Source organism: Ornithorhynchus anatinus, chromosome X3, assembly GCF_004115215.2.
Source record: "Ornithorhynchus anatinus isolate Pmale09 chromosome X3, mOrnAna1.pri.v4, whole genome shotgun sequence".
Lineage (NCBI taxonomy): Eukaryota > Metazoa > Chordata > Mammalia > Monotremata > Ornithorhynchidae > Ornithorhynchus > Ornithorhynchus anatinus.
This window is the reverse complement of record NC_041751.1, coordinates 12,676,595-12,694,109: the sequence shown is the minus strand read 5'-3', so window position 1 is coordinate 12,694,109 and position 17,515 is coordinate 12,676,595. Positions and strand designations below refer to the sequence as shown.

Genomic DNA, 17,515 nt, shown 5'->3' with positions numbered 1-17,515 from the left:
ATTCCTTTAGTGACTGACTGCCACCACACAAACTAATTTTAATTTTTTTTTTACTTGAATTATTGCCTGCAGCCTGACCTCATGGAAAGAGCACGAGACTGAGCACCAGGAAACCAGTATTCCAGTTCTGACTCTGTTACTTTTCTGCATGTGACCTTGAGCAAGCCACTTAATCTCTCAGGACCTCAGTTTCTTCATATGGAAAATGGAAATTAAATACTTGTTCTCCCTCCCTATTAGACTGTGAGTCCCACTTAGGGCAGGGACTGTGTCCAATCTGATTAACTAGTGTCTGTGTTAGTGCTTAGGACATAGTAATGGCATAATGGGTATTTTTTATGGTATTTGTTAAGTGCTTATTATGTGCCAGGCATTGTACTAAGTACTGGGGTAGGTGGGAGATAATCAGGTTGGACACAGTCCCTAATCCACATGGGACTTACATTCTAAATAACAGAAAGGAGGATTTAATCCCCATTTTACAGATGAGATAACCGTGGTGCTGTTAAGTGACTTGTCCAAGGTCACACAGCAGAAAAATCCATCAGTCCAAGGTACTGGGTGCTTACAGTATGCAGAGCACTGTATAAGTGTTTGGGAGAGTACAATATAATAATATAACCACCACATTTCCTGCCCACAATACAGTGGCAGAGCTAGAATTAGAACCCAGATCCTCTGACTCCCAGGCCTGTGATCTTCCCAGTAGACAACGCTGCTTCCCAGCAGGGTACTGTAGCATTATTTCAGTAGGATTGAACTGGAATTACTGAAAACATGACAGCTTTAGATAGAAAGGTATTCCTAATGACTTACTGGGGTGAGTGTGGATTTGAGGGTCGAGCTGTTATTTCTGAGTCCAGCCTCTCAACAAACCCAGGAACATATTTCTTGCCTCCATAAACTTGTACGGAAGGGCAAAGACACCACCCAAACGTCTACCTAACAGACACAGCAGATTACTCTTGACCATGTCAATGACACTGCAATATTTATTTCCCCAAAAAGGATACATAAATTATTTTTTCTTTTAAAATAGCACTTTGGGATTAAGAATAAGATGTGATTCATTAGTACTAATTACTTGTTAATGTCTCAGAACTTCTCAACAATCATTAATAGACTTACATGTCTGTTAACCAGCTGATTAGATTAATTGAAATTCATGGGTTATTCATCCACACAGTAAGCATATTCAGTGGGTAGGGTGAAACGTGGGGTCCACATATGAAAAGCCACTGACTTTCAAGGCTCTTCTTAGTGAAGATATGGTTATACCTGTCCTCTTTATAAAAATGCAATGCATGTTCTTATTTCTCATGAAAATAAAAGGAAAGAACTACAAAGGGCACAGCTTCAAGGAAAGAAAACTAGTTCCAAGCCTTTAAAAATGACCCAAACTTTCAGATATCACATTTCACAATACCTATTGATTCTATTGGCAATTCAAATGGACATGCTTAATTGACTTATTTTCACAGTGGCAGAATTAGGAGCGATTTGTAAACTAATTTATGGCCCTGGGGTAGGGAAAATATGTGCAGAGAAATAGGATTACTTTATATAAAAATTATTTTTTTTTGTTTTTACCCTAATGGTTTGAATGATTCTAAACATAGATTGAATGAAATTGGGGTAAATGCTAAGAAACCAGTCCCTAACCATCTTTAGCTGAATCCTCTCCAAATCACAGAGGGTGCAGTTTGGAGACCACCTTTCAAGGCATAGGATGGGAGAGGGAATACAGCCAAGCAATTAAGGCATCATTCTGTGCCCACCCACTAACAGTACCAGGGAAATTCTGGCTCTTGTGAGAAACCACCACCCAGGTAGCTACTCTAAAGGCCATTAGTGGAGGATTGAGGGTTTTGCAATTGAAATCTAAGCAGAAAATGTATTTGAGATGAACTGGAGAGAGATGAGAAAATCTATTATATTTGAGGTGGGGGTTCTTTGTAGGGAAGGGAACCAATGAGCAGTGAAGGATTCACATGTGATCCTAGGCTTCCAGATTCATTTTAAACAACACTGGGACCATAAAAATTTTACCAATCCCATCCACACTTAGTATTCCAATCACACCTCACTGCGACATCAAAGGCAGACTATTCAAGCATGTGCCTATTAGTACTAAAAACGGTATCTGTTAAATGCTTACAATATGCCAGACACTGGGCTAGATACAAGATAATCAGATCTGACACAGTCCCTGTACCACAAGATCCTCACAATCTAAGAGAGAGAGCAGATATTTTGCCTCCATTTTACAGATGGGAAAATTGAGGTCCTGAGACATTAAAGTGACTTGCTCAAAGTCCAACAGCAGGCAAGTGGCAGAACTGGAAATAGAACGTGGATCTCCCGACTTCCTGGCCTGCATTCTTTCTACTACGCTACACTTCTTATGCCCTGAATACTAAGAATTTAGGTACCAATTTGTGAAAACCTAATGGAAACAAAGGCAGCACATATGCCTCCAATTTCCCAATTTTTGCAGTCCAATTTCTTTTAGGAAATGAGAAAATTAGCTTGGCTTTTGTACAGTGAACTCTGAGTCACTATAATACGACATCATGGAGTCTGAAAAAGTGTTTGGTTTTGTTCCTATTTGAATATCCAGGTAGCCCAACTACGGAGGAAGCAACTCTAAATAAATTATATAACCGAAACTACCACAGCAAAGATAAGTTGATTTTCATCAACTGTAGTTGTTCTGAAGGGACAACTCTCTCTCATCTTTTATTGCCTTTGAATATAATTCTATGGGGCCCATTAAATAGATGAAAAGATTTCTTGCATCAACTGTCCTGAAATATGCAATGACACAAGAAACTCAGAGAGCAAAGTACACGCATTCTCAAATACGGGGGCCAGAGAAAAGGAATTCCAGACACTAGAGGTAGAATTTCACTAGGGCAGATACAGCCTTCTCTCCCCCAGACTTCTTACACATTCCTTGAATATCATTAAGGCTTGTTTTATTAGCCAGAAAAATCTCAATAAAACACCTGTCCTCTAATAAAAGTTGAGTAATCTCCATAAAACAAGTTGGTCCAAAGAAAAAGGCATTTTGAAATGTTCCAAGTAATTTACCTTAAAGATGTCCTTTTTCTCTCTTAAGACTACTCACTTGGTAGGTAGTCCAAGTTGTGGATGACTACTTTTTTTTTTATCAGACAACTAGCAACAGGAAAATTAACTCTCTTTACTATCAGCTGGGCTATGTCCACCATAAAATAATTACAAGACAGACAGGATTCACCCATCTGCCTAACCCAAGATTAAAGTGCTGAAACTGCACCAGGGGTGATGCAGACCAATTATTCCTTAAAAGAAGAGGTTTTCCAAGCTGGATATTTAACAGGAGACGTGGTTCACGAACACTTTCTAGTCTCTTAAGATTTTACATTAATTAGCTAGGGATGTAGTTAAATATGATACCAGAACCTGATTTATATTTAACCGCATCCCCAGATAATTAAACCTCATGCCAGTATCACAGGGCTTATTAAATTGTTCCAAAACATTTATGCTATTTGTCAGATATTTTCTCCACCAAGAAAGTTATGCAAAATAGATTGAAAGCGTGTTAGGGCACGCAAACTGTTTATCGTCTTATGTCTTTTGCTACTCTCAACCAAACACATTTTATTGTGGGAATAACTTGTACTTCTCACATCAGGCTTTGCCTTCTTTCCACCAGACCCAGTGCCAAATTGCCTTTAAATTGTTTCTTTTATTCTGTCAGGAAATCCAGAAACATTTTGCTCTAAGATTACATCGTGAATTTATTTGGCCTTGATATTATAGTGCCTCCGATGGCATTTCCTCAGCAGTAATCTGTCATCCCTCAGTTCTCTCTGTTGTCCTCAAATCTAGGGAGGAAGTGCCATCAAATACTTAAACTGAAACAGACCTTCCAGGTTCTTTGCTAACCAAAACAAACTAAACCACTGAAACTAAATTAGTTCCATACAAGGATAGTTCACAACATCTTCCTTTTCTGCTTTCCCCTCTCCTCCCACCTAGCTACCATTTTATTTCTCCGGACTGGACTGCCATTGCAGCAGTAAGGATCCTTGGAAGAAAGTGCCTCAAGTGATTTGTAAGCTCTAAGGACTGAAGGGCAACAGGCCCTATTTAGGGAGTCTGGGGTCACTGGGGTTTATGTTTTGTTTTGAAGCAGTCAATTTACATCCTCTTCTTTTATATATATATTTAGGATGCCAGATTTACTTAACCTCTCTGGGCCTCATCTCTAAAGTGGGAATGAGATCCCTTCTCTCCCTATATCTTGGACTGTGAGTCTCATGGGACACCAGGATTACCTGATGGTCTTATGTCTACCCCAGCACCAAGCATGTATATGCATAGAGAGGACTATCAAAACAGAATTAAGGGTACCCTCATTGAGGATGACTCCAAGAGTAACCAATTTTAGAAAAACAAGGCCTACTTGGGTAGAAATGAGGACTGCTTTGCCCTCCTGGGTCTTCTGTTGTATGGGGCGGAGTAAGAGTTGCTATTTTTCCTGAATATATTTCCTAGATCTTAATCCCATTATACTGGAACTGTCTTTAGAGACTCAACGGCAATAATGACATTAATACTGATAATAGTAAGGATATTTGTTAAGCACGTACTATGTGCCAAACACTGTACTAAGCACTGGGGTAGATACAACTCAGATTGGACAAAGTGCCTGTCACTTGGGACTCAAAACCTAAGGGGGAGGGAGAACAGGAATTTCATCCCCATTTTACAGATGAAGAAACGTCTGCACAGAGAATTTCAGTGACTTGCCCAGGGTCATATAGTAAGCAAAGGGCATAGCCGGGATTACAACCCAGGTAGCTTGCAAATCTTTCTCTTCTCTACTTGTCCCCCCCCAGTCCAAACTGTTGGGAGAAAATTAAAATCGTTCTGAGTCGGTGTGTTTGAGGAGTCAAGAGAACTCTCCTACCTAATCAATCGTATTTAGTGAGTATTCACTGTGTGCAGAGCACTGCACTAAATGCTTGGGAGAGTACACTATAATAGAATTAGTAGACACACTGCCTGTCCACAACAAAAGTACAGTTAGAGGGGGAAACCACTGGGGGGAAAGTCCCAAGACTATCACGCAATTTCCCAATGCATTAAGATAATAAAAGTGAAGAGTTAATGAAGGGTCTGCAATGAAGTTTAGGATGTCAATTATTCAAGTGGCCAAGTATATTCAATTTAAATAATGCACACTCATAAGGTTGGGTCATTCCCCTATCCCTTGTAGCACTAAGAAAATACAGAAATTTCTGTGTCAGAGCTTTATTAGTATTCAGGAGAAATGAAATGCAACAAGACATCAGTTACTATGCTCCTGAAAAGGAAACCTAAGATTCTAGTTCCAAGATGGAATGTTTACAAGACAAATGTGTGAGTACTTGGATATCAAAGGCAACAAGGAAGAGATTCAGACAAAAGATCGCCAGGGCTACTGAGGAAAATTGTAATGTCGTAATAAACCTCCTGTCAACAGTGAATAGTGCATGGAGATTCAGTAACTATGAGGAGCTCCAGGACTTATTATAATACCACTAATCGTGATTGTGTCACCACATCCATTACTTTTTTATTTTTGAGAGATATTAAGAGAAAATTCAGGGTCATCTTACCAAGTCAAGTTTTAACAGACTGGAATCATTCTTCTTCCTCGGGTATCAGAAAAGGGGGATGGCCACAGATGATATCTTCCCCTCAATTCACCTGTCCCTCAAACTTTCAAAAGTTCAGCCTTTCCTCAGTAAAATAATTACAGTGTAAGGCAGTACATGGAGAACTGTTTGAATAGTGAGCCATCCTCTTTCCCAGAGCACAAAACATTTTAATATTGAGGCCGTTTGGGAAATAATTAATCAGTCAGTCAATAGTATTAATCGAGCACTTACTATGTGCAAAGCCCTTTACTAAGCTCCTGTGGCAAAACAAAAGAAGCTAACAGAAGTCCATGCGCACAAGTTTATGATCAAGCAGGTAGATCCAGGTACAGAGTGGACCTAAAATTAGGTCTTCAGCAGCTTTAATTTTCAGGAACATCTAGATATTCATCTGACATTCTTCTGTGTAAAGAGCATAATTTGTTTTTTAAAGAATATTTTTTTACAAGTGTGGATCAGAAGGCCATGGATTGTGTCTTACCATGTAAAATTGCCAAGGAAAATAGTTGTAGTGTTCTAAATATTTTTACCCAGCTAAAATCCCAATCTAGTGTCTTGGCTTCAGATATTTACAGAGAAGAAACGTGTTTTGGTAGCTGTTTAATTTTCCACTTCACAGTCTACAATTGCATTCAAATATGTACCTGATGTTAGGCAGCAGAAGGAAAGAGAACACTTACCTTTAAAAAGGAAAGGGAAAGTAGTTTCGACTGCTTCTGCAGTGACATGAGGAAATGGTGATTTTTTTTTTCATATGCTGTACTGTGAGCTATAAACCCTTTTCTCAATCCCAACCTTGGCATTGTTTGAGTGGACGAATTCTTTCAGTGGGATGCCTTCCTCCCACCACTCCAAAGGGAAAATTTGTAAAATTTGTAAAATAGCATTCCTTAGAGATTTTAATTCCATAATCACTTTTCTTCATTTTTTGATACCCCAGTGAGAAACTGTTCTCAGCCCCAAAGCAAGTCAGAATTTGGTGTCAACTTTCCGGATCTCTAAACCATCTTGGGGGAAAAAGACAAGACAGAGTAAAATTTAAAATCCATTTAATGAAAAGGAAAGTTTAAAATGTGGAGTAGGTGTTAAATTAAGATGAAAATTTAAACTTAAGATCTTACCATACCAATAACATAATGGTTCCAGAACCTCAAAATGAAGTAGTAAAGAGATTTTTACAGGACGGAAACAAATCTTTTGAGTGATTCACTGAAGACCACCTCAGTTCTTTGTCATTTTTTTTAAATTACACACTCACCTATCCCCTACTTGAACACACGCTTTTAAGAAAGAAATTCCAAATGCAATTCCAATGTGAAGGAATAAGATTTAACGTTAGAATAACTCATAGGTGATCTCCCCACATGGAGAGCAACTAAAATGACAGAGCCATTAGTAGTTCTCATCAAGAAAATACATTCATCAAAAGCATTTCTGTAACAAAGCTTCCTGCACCCTCCTAAGGTAACCTCATTATGCTTTGGGGTGTTTTACTCCATCAGGCAGCTACACCTACTTGAAATGCAATCTAAAGGAAGACTGGTTTATTTTGATTTCAGACATTAAAGAGCTTCTCCTACAAGCTATAAAAGTGGCTGCTTAGAAAGCAATCAATCAAACAATGGCATGTACTGACTGCCTACTGTTGGCAGAGTGCTTGGGAAAGTGCATTAGAGGAGGCATCAGGAGGCATCAGTCAATCATTTATTGAGCACTTACTGTATGCTGTACTAAGCGCTTGGGAGAATACAACATAACAGAGTTGGTAGATGTATTCCCTTTCCCACAATGAGCTTACAGTCAATCCTCTTCCTATCTCATCCTTTTGACCAATACTTTTCCCTGAATCTTCTGAAGAAAAGTGGAGGTGTAAATTCTCCAATAACCAATCACAACAAATCCATCTTGGACGCAATAAAAAGAAGTGAAAACAGCATGGCATAGTGGAAAGCATAACGATTTAGGGATCAGGACCTGAGACCTAACTCTGACTCTACCACGTGTTTGCTGTGGGAACTTGGGCAAGTCACTTAACTTCCCTTTATCCCAATTACCTCTTCTGTTAAAATGAGAATAAAATAGCTGTTCTTCCTTCCTCTAGAGTGTGAATCCAATGAGATACAGGGATGAGTCCCATCTGCTTATGTTATAGCTACTTGAGCGATTGGCATATAGTAAGTATTTAAATACCATAATTATTACTAATTTTTTTTATTACCTCTGAGAACTGGTAGACAAGGGAATGTTTACCAGGAAGAATGTGGTCCCAAATCAGCCAATGCGGCACCAATTTCATTTGTCAGACAATGGAGCCTCTCCACAGATACTGTTGAAAAGACAATTCCAGATACTGTAAATGTGTCAAGAGCCTAAAATAAGACCTTCTCTCACTAACTTAATACAGCCCTCTGCTTGGATCTGTCCCATCTGAAAGTGGCATTCTTCACATGAGGCACTAAATTTGGAGTGTTCATTTCAGAAAGATGGCCCACATTCAGTGTCTGGTTTTCAGAGCCTGATACCTGTTCTCGCCCCACTCCAGTCCATACCTCACTCCGCTGCCCAGATCATTTTTCTGCAAAAACGATCAGGACATGTCTCCCTACTCCCCAAAAAACTCCAACGGTTGTTCATTCACTTCTGTGTCAAACAAAAACTCCTCACCATTGGCTTTAAAACATTCCACCACCTTGCCCCTTCCCAACTCACCTCACTACTCTCCTATAACAACCCAGTTGGCACACTTTGGTCCTCTAATGCTAACCTTCTCACTGTGCCTCGTTCTCATCTATCTCGCTGCCGACCCCTTGCCCATGTCCTGCCTCTGGCCTGGAACGCCCTCTCTCCTCAAATCTGACAATTGCTCTACCCGGCTTCAAACTCTCATTGAAGTCACATCTCTTCCAAGAGGTCTTCCCTGACTAAGCCCCGCTTTCCTCTTTGCCCACTCTCTTCTGAGTCGCCCTGACTTGCTCCCCCTCTTCCCAGCCTCCCAGCACTTAGGTACATATCGGCTATTTATTTATTTAGATTAATGTCTGTCTCCCCTCCTCTACACTGTAAGATCATTGTGGGCAGGGACTGTGTCTGGTTTATTGTTATGTTGTACTCTTCCCTGTGCTTAGTACACTGCTCTGCACACAGTAAGTGCTTAATAAATACAACTGACTGAAACATCATTATTTCTTTGAGAACTTGGGGGCACATATAATGTTGACTTCTAGTCTTTCTAGACTCCAGCTCGAATCACGCTAAAATCACATCTCCTCCAAGAGGCCTTCCCTTCCTAAGCCCTCATTTTCCCTACTCCCTCTCCCTTGTGTGTCCCCCTTGCTCTTGGATTTGTACCCTTTATTCACCTTACCCACAACCCCACAGTACTCATGTACTGATCCAAAATTCATTTTAACGTCCACCTCCCCCTCCATTATCTGTAAACTCACTGGGGAAGGGAACATATCTACCAACTCTGTTATATTGTACTCTAAGCACTTAGTACAGTGATCTGCATTCAGTAAGCACTCAACAGATGACTATTGATTGATTCAATAATGATTGATTGAATCAAGATTGTAAAGCAAGATCGTGCCTTTTAAACTGATTTATATAGCACCCAACTCAGGGCCAGGCATGTATACCTTCTAAATAAAGGGGATGAGAATGAAGACACCAAGTTGCCAACTGCAGAACTACGCACCTATTTCAGAAAGATCTCTGGAAGAAATGATTCAGTGCTACCAGGCTGCAAAGGTTTCCGATTCAAAGACCACATTCAATTTGTCCAAAAATAGCCCTTTTTGAAGAAATAATGTTTCCCCCTTGGAATAAGGTTCCTATTTAGTAATTTTTTTATCAAAAATCTCCAATCTAATCTAAATGGCTAGCTCTTCAAAGGGGCAAACTCTCTTTTCACATACCGTAGGAGGTTAACCAAGATTGGCTGAATATCCTCCTGCCCAATCCAGATTAGTTCAGTATCTTGGCCAGCACTCCCCCAGAGTTTCTCACAAATGCTAATGAGGACAGATCTGAGTCAAACAGGTCGTTTAACTTCTGTCCACCCTAAATTAAAGCTGTTTTACCATTTTCACTGGAGTGACATTTTCAGGCTTGTAGCAGATTTGTCCTAACTAAAAATCCCATAATGTAGAGGACAAGGTAAATCAACTGCATCCCTCTTAGGGGGATGCTAATCGAAGTGCACCTGAGAAGTGCAAATAAGCAGTGTGGCCTAATGGAAAGAGCACGGGACTGGGAGTAGGCAGACCTGAATTCTAATCCCCATGGCCATTTTCCAGCTGTGTGATCTTAGGCAAATCACTTAACTTCTCTGTGCCTCTAAAATGGAGATTTAATACCTGTTCTCCCTTCTACTGTCTATGTGGGGAAGGACTATGCCCAAACCACTTATTTTGTATCTATCCCAGTGCTTAGTACATAGTAATCATTTAAATACCCCAGTTATTATTATCTGAGCCTTGACACCTGAGAGGTGATTTCTGATTCTGAAATGGTCCAGACAAGGTCAGACATATACAACAAAACTCCGTCTTAACATTTTGCTTCCTGTTGTTTGGGGGGCAAGGGGAGACGAGTTGGAGCTGGGGAAAAGGAGAGATAAAGTGCCAGTCATTTAAAAGAGCTGAAGTTGTTAAGGTGAAAAGTAAGGACCTGGACAACCCTCAGCTGGGAGGAGACAAGGGAGAGATTGAGCCCCAGGAATTTGAGGAAGACAGGCTGCCTAATGTAGCCCAATATCCCTCTCTAATTCAGCCAAAGAGATGAGTTAACCTTGAGTCTCCCAGCATGCTGTTTGGCAGATAACATTTATACAAATACAAAATCGCCAAATCATGTGCTGTAGATAGCATGGATACAACTTCAAAGACCCCAAAGAGGAAGAGCTATCCTATGGAGATGCCCCAGCAGAAAATGACATAATCATGATGGTATTTATCAACCTCTTTTATATGTGCCAAGCATGGGGGCAGGGAGTTAGATACAGAAGGATCAGACAGAGTCCCTGTCCCACGTGGGAACCACAGTCTAAAAGGTAGGAAGAGTTATTTATCTTCACCCCATTTTACCAGTGAGGAAACTGAGGCACAAAGAATTTAAATGGCTTGCCCTAGGACACACACTGGAACAAAGGCAGCGCTAGGATTAAAATCCAGGTTTATGACATCTAGTCCCCTACTCTTTCCTCCAGGCAAGGCTGCCTAGGTCACAAACTCCATATCTAGTATTAATTCATTTGAACTTTCCTAAAAGTACAGTGTTAGGCACACAGTAGGTGCTCAATAAATACTATTGATTGCCTCCCATTGATATCTACACTAACATAACTAAGGCTGACCAGCTCCACCTCTTGTCTGCTGTGTGAACTTGGGCAAGTCACTTCACTTCTCTAGGCCTCATTGACCTCATCTATAAAATGGGGATTGAGACTGTGAGCCCCAGGATGGGGACTCTCCAACCCAATCTGCTTGTATTCATCCAGGGCTTAGTACAGTGCCTGGCACGTAGTAGGTGCTTAACATACACCCTAATTATTATTATTATTAAAGAGGGGTTTTTTATCAACCATATCAGCATCCCCATCATCCTCATCAATGGTATTTATTGAGTACTTATTTTGTACAGAGCACTGTACTTCACATAATAGAAATCATTTAGGCAAAAAAAAAAATCAGAGAAAAAGTAAGGAGAGATCCCAACTAAACACCTATATTTGCTGTACGCGTGCTTTTCCCACATAGTCTCCCCATTTCACACAATCTGGTAAGAGTATTATTAGATATTATAAACAGCATGGCCTAATGGAAACAGCACACACCTGGGTGTCAGAGAACTTGGGTTCTACCCCATATAGTCTTAAATATTATCATATTCAAAGAAGAGCTCCTGCTTTAAATTTAGGAAGCCAAATGCTCAATCAAGAGTATTTACTGAGCTCATGCTGGGAAGAGTGTTAAGGCCCTGGGAGAGCACAATAAAATTAGCAGACATGGTCCCTGAACTCGAGCTGACAATCCACTGTACTAAGCACTTGGAAGAGTATAATACCACAACAATCACATTTACAGTACTCTGCGCCCAGTAAGTGCTCAATAAATACAATTGAATGAACGAATTCCCTGCCCAAAATGAGCTCACAGTCTAGAGATCAAAACATTCTTTGAAAAATGCAATCAGCTCTAAGAATACTCACTGGGAAGGAGCCTGGGAGTCAAAGGACCTGGGTTTTAATCTGGGTTCTTCCACTTGCCTGCTGTGCAACCATGGGCAAATAATTTAATTTACCTTTGCCTTAGTTTCCTCAACTGTTAAATGGAGAATCAATACCTGTTCTCCCTCCTACTTAGACTGTGAGCCTATATGGGACAGGGATTGTGTCTGAACTGATTAGATTGTATCTACCCCAATGTTTAGAACAGGGCTTGACATACAGTAAGCAATTAAATACCACATTAATAATTTAGAGTCCACTATGTGAAATTTTTCAACTGAGATAGGAAGCATACTGCAGCACTCCTTCCCATCTTTTACCTTCTTCTGAACACCATTTTCCATATAATCTTGAAAGTGTTTCCTCATGCATCTAGTCCCTCGCCCAACAGATGGTTTCTGTTTATAAATCTCCACTATTTTCAGGAATTTCTTCCTTGACTTCTCTTGTTAGTAAAATCCTCCTGCTACTGATTACCGTAGCACTGGCTTGTCAATATAGCTGGGCACCAAAATCAGTTCCTCTAGAAATGTCTGATTTGAGTCAGTAGATCCTTAGAATGGAAAGATGGAAAGCACACAGAAGGAGACCTTGAAAAAATATCTATTCTCCGGATTCAGAATTTGGACATGAACGAGAAAAAGATGACTGCTATTGTTTCCTATTTAGAATGCTCAATCTTTATTGAGCATTTACTTGGTGCAGACACTGTACTAAGCATTTGGGATAGTACGATGCAAGAATTGGTAGACAATCCCTGCCCACAAGCAAAATGATCTTTGGAATAACTTTGCCTCTTCTCAAATAGTTTTGAAAGAGCCATTAATAACTGGAGGAGGTCTCACAAGGTAATTCCCCAGGTTAAGCTTTTTGATTTAACATGTTTTTAAATCTCTTTCTACTCTTTTTCCTTGCAGATCTCTTTGGACAATTCTCTCCTCAGAGGCTACAAATTAATGGTGGTATAAGAAAACTCTCCTCTCCCAAAGGAAGCAGTTTGGCAACTGAGTTCACCTCAATGAGTTTGTAATGGATTTCACTCTACCACCTTATTTTTTATAAGAACTTTAACGACATGTCTTCAGTCAGAGCAAGCAGAGAGGCCTGGTAATACATATAGGCAGAATCCGTACATTTCAGTTTGATAGAAAACACTGTACAGAATTTGCATCTAACAACTGCCTGAACGCTTTATCATTATTCTAGGACATCTATCCACGTTGACTTAAAGGCACACTGATTTGGAATTCCTTTTCTTTTTAAAACTACTTCATTCCATGGCCTTGAATTTAAAAACACAAAATCGGGTCTTGTTTTGAATAACATGAAACCAATGCCATTTCCACATTGTTCTGAAACAATGAACAGATCGAGAAATCTTCCCTAATCAGAAGAACAGGAACAGCGTAGGTCTAAAAATATAACTAAATAAGTCCCAAGATCATACATAACAAGAATAATGATAGTACTAGGTATTTAGTATGTACCAAGCACTGTGATAAGTGATTTCCTTCATGGGGTTCATAGTCTAAGAGGGAGGGAGCTCAGATTTCTTATCCTCATTTGACAGTTAAGGAACCTGAGGCAACAGAGAAATTAAGTAACTTGCCAAAGGTCATGCAACAGGCAAGAAGTACAGCCAAGATGAGAATCCACTCTCATGCTCATTCCACCAGGCCTCGCTAGTTAGTTACAACAGGGATTTCCTTTCAAGGTCAAACAAGAGAACATAGAATAAATGCATAATGTCTTGTCTAAATTTATAAAGACAAAATAAGATGGCTCAGGAGATCTACAAATACTTACTAATGCCTTTCAAATATTCAGCAACCTTCTTGAGGTAAATCACAGGACAATTTATGGATGGATACACCCACCTACACACTCACTCCCTCTACGCAGGAAGAATACAACCTTCTACCTTGCCCAAATATTCAAGATTACTCTTGAGCTCTTTACATGTTTTCCAGTTTCATCAGCTAAAGTAATAAAGTTGATGGTATCTTGATAGGCAGGTAATGGTACAGTGATAAGGTAAGAATGCAAGATTAGGGGGTCGACTTGGGAGCACTGTTCTTCCAAAAATACCTGCAATAAATACTAGTGTAAATGCTAGAAAGAATTTTAAGGTGTTTGTTGGTTTTTTTCTGGGATGGAAAGGAGCAGTGCTAAAATATTACAGCAAGACCACAAGTGCCAGACAGGATAAGTTTTCAGTCCTTTATTCATTTACCAGACATTATTTATTCCAGACATTCACCTGACTTGAAGCTGAGATTAAATATGAATGATATCCAGGAATTATCACAGTATGAAAAGTGCACTTTTTGGGTGCAATAATAGGCTCACATTTTTAATGGGAATCAATTCTTAATGTTAGCCTGGTTACCTAGACCATATCACTATCAAATATGAACACCGGTCACAGCAATCGGAAGGAAACCAGTCCACTTTTGACAGCACCAGGAACGTAGTGCAATTGACTAGAGTTTTTTTTATGCTGCGACCTAGACTTTATTTTAAAAGAATACAATTACTAGTTGCAGAGGTCAATTTGATACAAAAATGCTCAGGAATGTGGAGCAACAGCAGTTTTAAACAAATACGCTGTATCATACAATCAACTATTTTACAGACAGTATTCTTTCTGAACCTTCTAAAACCACTGTTGTCCTGTTAATGCTTGCTTATCTAGACCATGGAATGTGGCTAACATGCTCTTAAGTTGAAACAAAAAACTCAAGACACAGTACACGATGCATTTCGGACACATATGCTTTTTGTTCGGAAGGAAATCAGCAAGAAAAGTAACAAACCAAAGAGCTTTGATAAAGCTCAAATAACTGAAAGTGCAAAGAAGGGTGCCCCCCCCCCTTTTTTAATGGTGATATGCTTGTGTTCTCTTTGGGAAACAGAGTTATCTTCAAAGCCTACCTTAACAATGCTGCATCACGACTATCCTCAGTGATGGACTAAAGGCCTGGAGGAAACTTTGTAGACATCAGCAAATCATCCAGTTTTTCAACCTAATCGAATTTACTGAATGCTTACTATGTGTAGAGCAGTGTAATAAGTGCTGAAGAGAGTGTAACAGAGTTGGTAGACCCAGTCTCTGCCCACAATACACCAAAGACATGCTTGTCAAAAATCTGTGGTTGATATATATATCAATAAAAGGGCTTGGAAAATTGGTCCAAGCTTCTGGAAAATTTGAGCCACATCGACTACCAACCTGGATAATTCAGGAGGGCTCTGTCATGGATGAAATGCACTGGACATTTGATCAACTTTACAAACGTAGACAACCCTCTTAAACTCTACCCATATGAAGAACAAGTGTGTCCCGAAAGTAAGGGTCCTGAATTGGACAGGTCAGCTCATGAGTTCCCGGTCCAAAGGCCCAGTCACACATGGCCAATTCAAACCCACCTAGATGTGAGCCAGGGTTAGACTGGCCCCAATTTATTGGCTTTGGGTTGAGGAGCTCCGTTTAAATCTTTTGAGCCAACTCACCTTTACATCATTGCTACCAAGAAGGATGATCGATCTGAGACAGAGCCAGCTGCCATGACCCTTGAACTCAGGATGAGTCCCATCCGACAGACCAAGCCACCATTTTTCTGTCTACCTGGAGCGCTATGAGAAGGGCTTGGAGGAGCAGCGTGGCCCAGTGGAAAGAGCACGGGCCAGTGAGCCGGAGGACCTGGGTTCTAATCGAGACTCTGCCACTTGCCTTCGGTGTGACCTTGGGCAGGTCACTTTGCTGTGCCTCGGTTCCCTCATCTCTAAAATGGGGATTGAACTGTGGGAAGTAGACTGTGTCCAACCCGATTACAGTTTGCAGGGACCTCAGAGTTTTGTAGTGTCTGGTACATAGAAAGTGCTTAACAAATACCATTTAGAAAAAGGACTTTAATATCATGATAAGATGATAATGATGATGGGATAACAGTAAAGTGAAGGTGTGACCTTAGATAAGTTACCCTTAACACTGAAATTTTAGCTGGAGAGATAATAGTAACTTTATCGCCGAGGTCCATTCCCTACCAGTCCCTAAAATGACCTGTTAGTGCCTATATTTTTTTTTAAAAAAAAGTCCATTTACGTGCATTGAAAACCAAAGAATCTATACTCTTACTTCCTGAGGGGAAAAAAAAAATAGGTCAAGGTAATTACTCATCAGTAACTGTGCTTTATTTCATCTCAATCCTTTATGAGACCCTGTAATGATACTGGCATCTCTCATCTCTCCTGTGTCATCTTTAAGAAGTCTTTCTAGATACGATGTAGGCATTTTAAGAGCTGAGAAAAGGAAAGGCTCAAAATTCCGGCCGTTCTGAATCGGTAACCATTTTCTCAGCGCTAGTCTTTGAAGGCCATCTTGTCAGTGTGCTTTTCAATACATTGTTCCATTCCCTCGGCAGCAATCGCTAGCGGCAACACCCTCAGCACGTCGGTGCTTCTTAATCAAGACCCAACTGCAGACCTGTGCGACGGGTGAGAGGAGAGGGTAGGTAGGTGGCAATTAAAAACAAAAGATCTGCTCCCAGGGCAGGGTGGTGCCCAAGACCTCGGTGGTTCTTAATCAAGCAAGACCCAACTGCAAACCTGTGCGACGGTGAAAGGAGAGGGTAGGTGGGTGGCAATTAAAAACAAAAGAGCTGCTCCCCGGGCAGGGTGGTGCAGAAGACCTTTACTGATAAAGGAGAATTCCATTTATGGTGATTTAAAAAAAAACAAACCCTGACAATATATAAGATGATGGTTTTCCTTAAAGCTCTGGCTTTTCATGAGCACGAGGTAAAATCCTGGAAAGGCAAAGGGGGGCGAGGAAAAGAAAGGGTCCCTGCATCCAGGAGTCTAATGCACCATTTGGGGAAAGCCTTTGTTCCACGGCTTCTGATACGAGGTTGGTTTAGGGATGGAGAGATGAGGCTGCCTGCCCCTCTCCACGCCCTGCTCTCGGGCGCATGCGTGAGGCAAAGACAAAGGAATAGGTAATTACAGTCCACTTTCATTCATTTTCACCGCAGTCAGTCCCCATCAATTAGCATGAGGAGCAACCCTAGGATTTCTATTCCCACCCACCGAAAGCGAGCGACCCTTCGCTGGGCGGTTAGGGCCTCGCACCCGAAGCCACTGGCCGGGAGCTTCAGGGTAAATCGAGTCACTGTCGCCCTATGCATTCCCTTCGATCTATAGGGGTTGCGCGGGGCTCCACCATGCTTTCCGAAAAGTGCAAACGACGCGGGCAGGCAGAGCTCATGTAGTTTGGAGGCTGGAATTAATCCGGGGCCATTCGATGAATATTCATGCGGTGGGGAGAGGGAAGAAGGCGCTTTGGAGCCATGCACTTTCATCGCACTAAAGTCAAGTCGATCGCACGGGAGTCGGAGGGTCCGCAATTTGGGGGCTCTGGGGGTTTCTCTTTGGCTGGGAAGGAGGGGGCGGTTCTCGTTGCAAGCCCCGGCTCGCTCTAACAAAGCGTCTAACAAACGTCTCCAACAAAGCGTCGACCACAGTGCCCTCGAAAGCCCAGTTGCGCGCAGCCAGCACGCTGCCAGCGTCAAGCGCACCCTGCAGACGGAGC

At 41.0% G+C, this 17,515-nt stretch overlaps 1 protein-coding gene across 1 annotated transcript in view; it reads right to left on the bottom strand.

The window, feature by feature from the left end:
- BASP1 (brain abundant membrane attached signal protein 1) overlaps positions 1–17,515 on the bottom strand; it is a 71,480-nt gene that overhangs the window by 52,998 nt on the left and 967 nt on the right. The gene's annotated exons all lie outside the window — the stretch shown is intronic.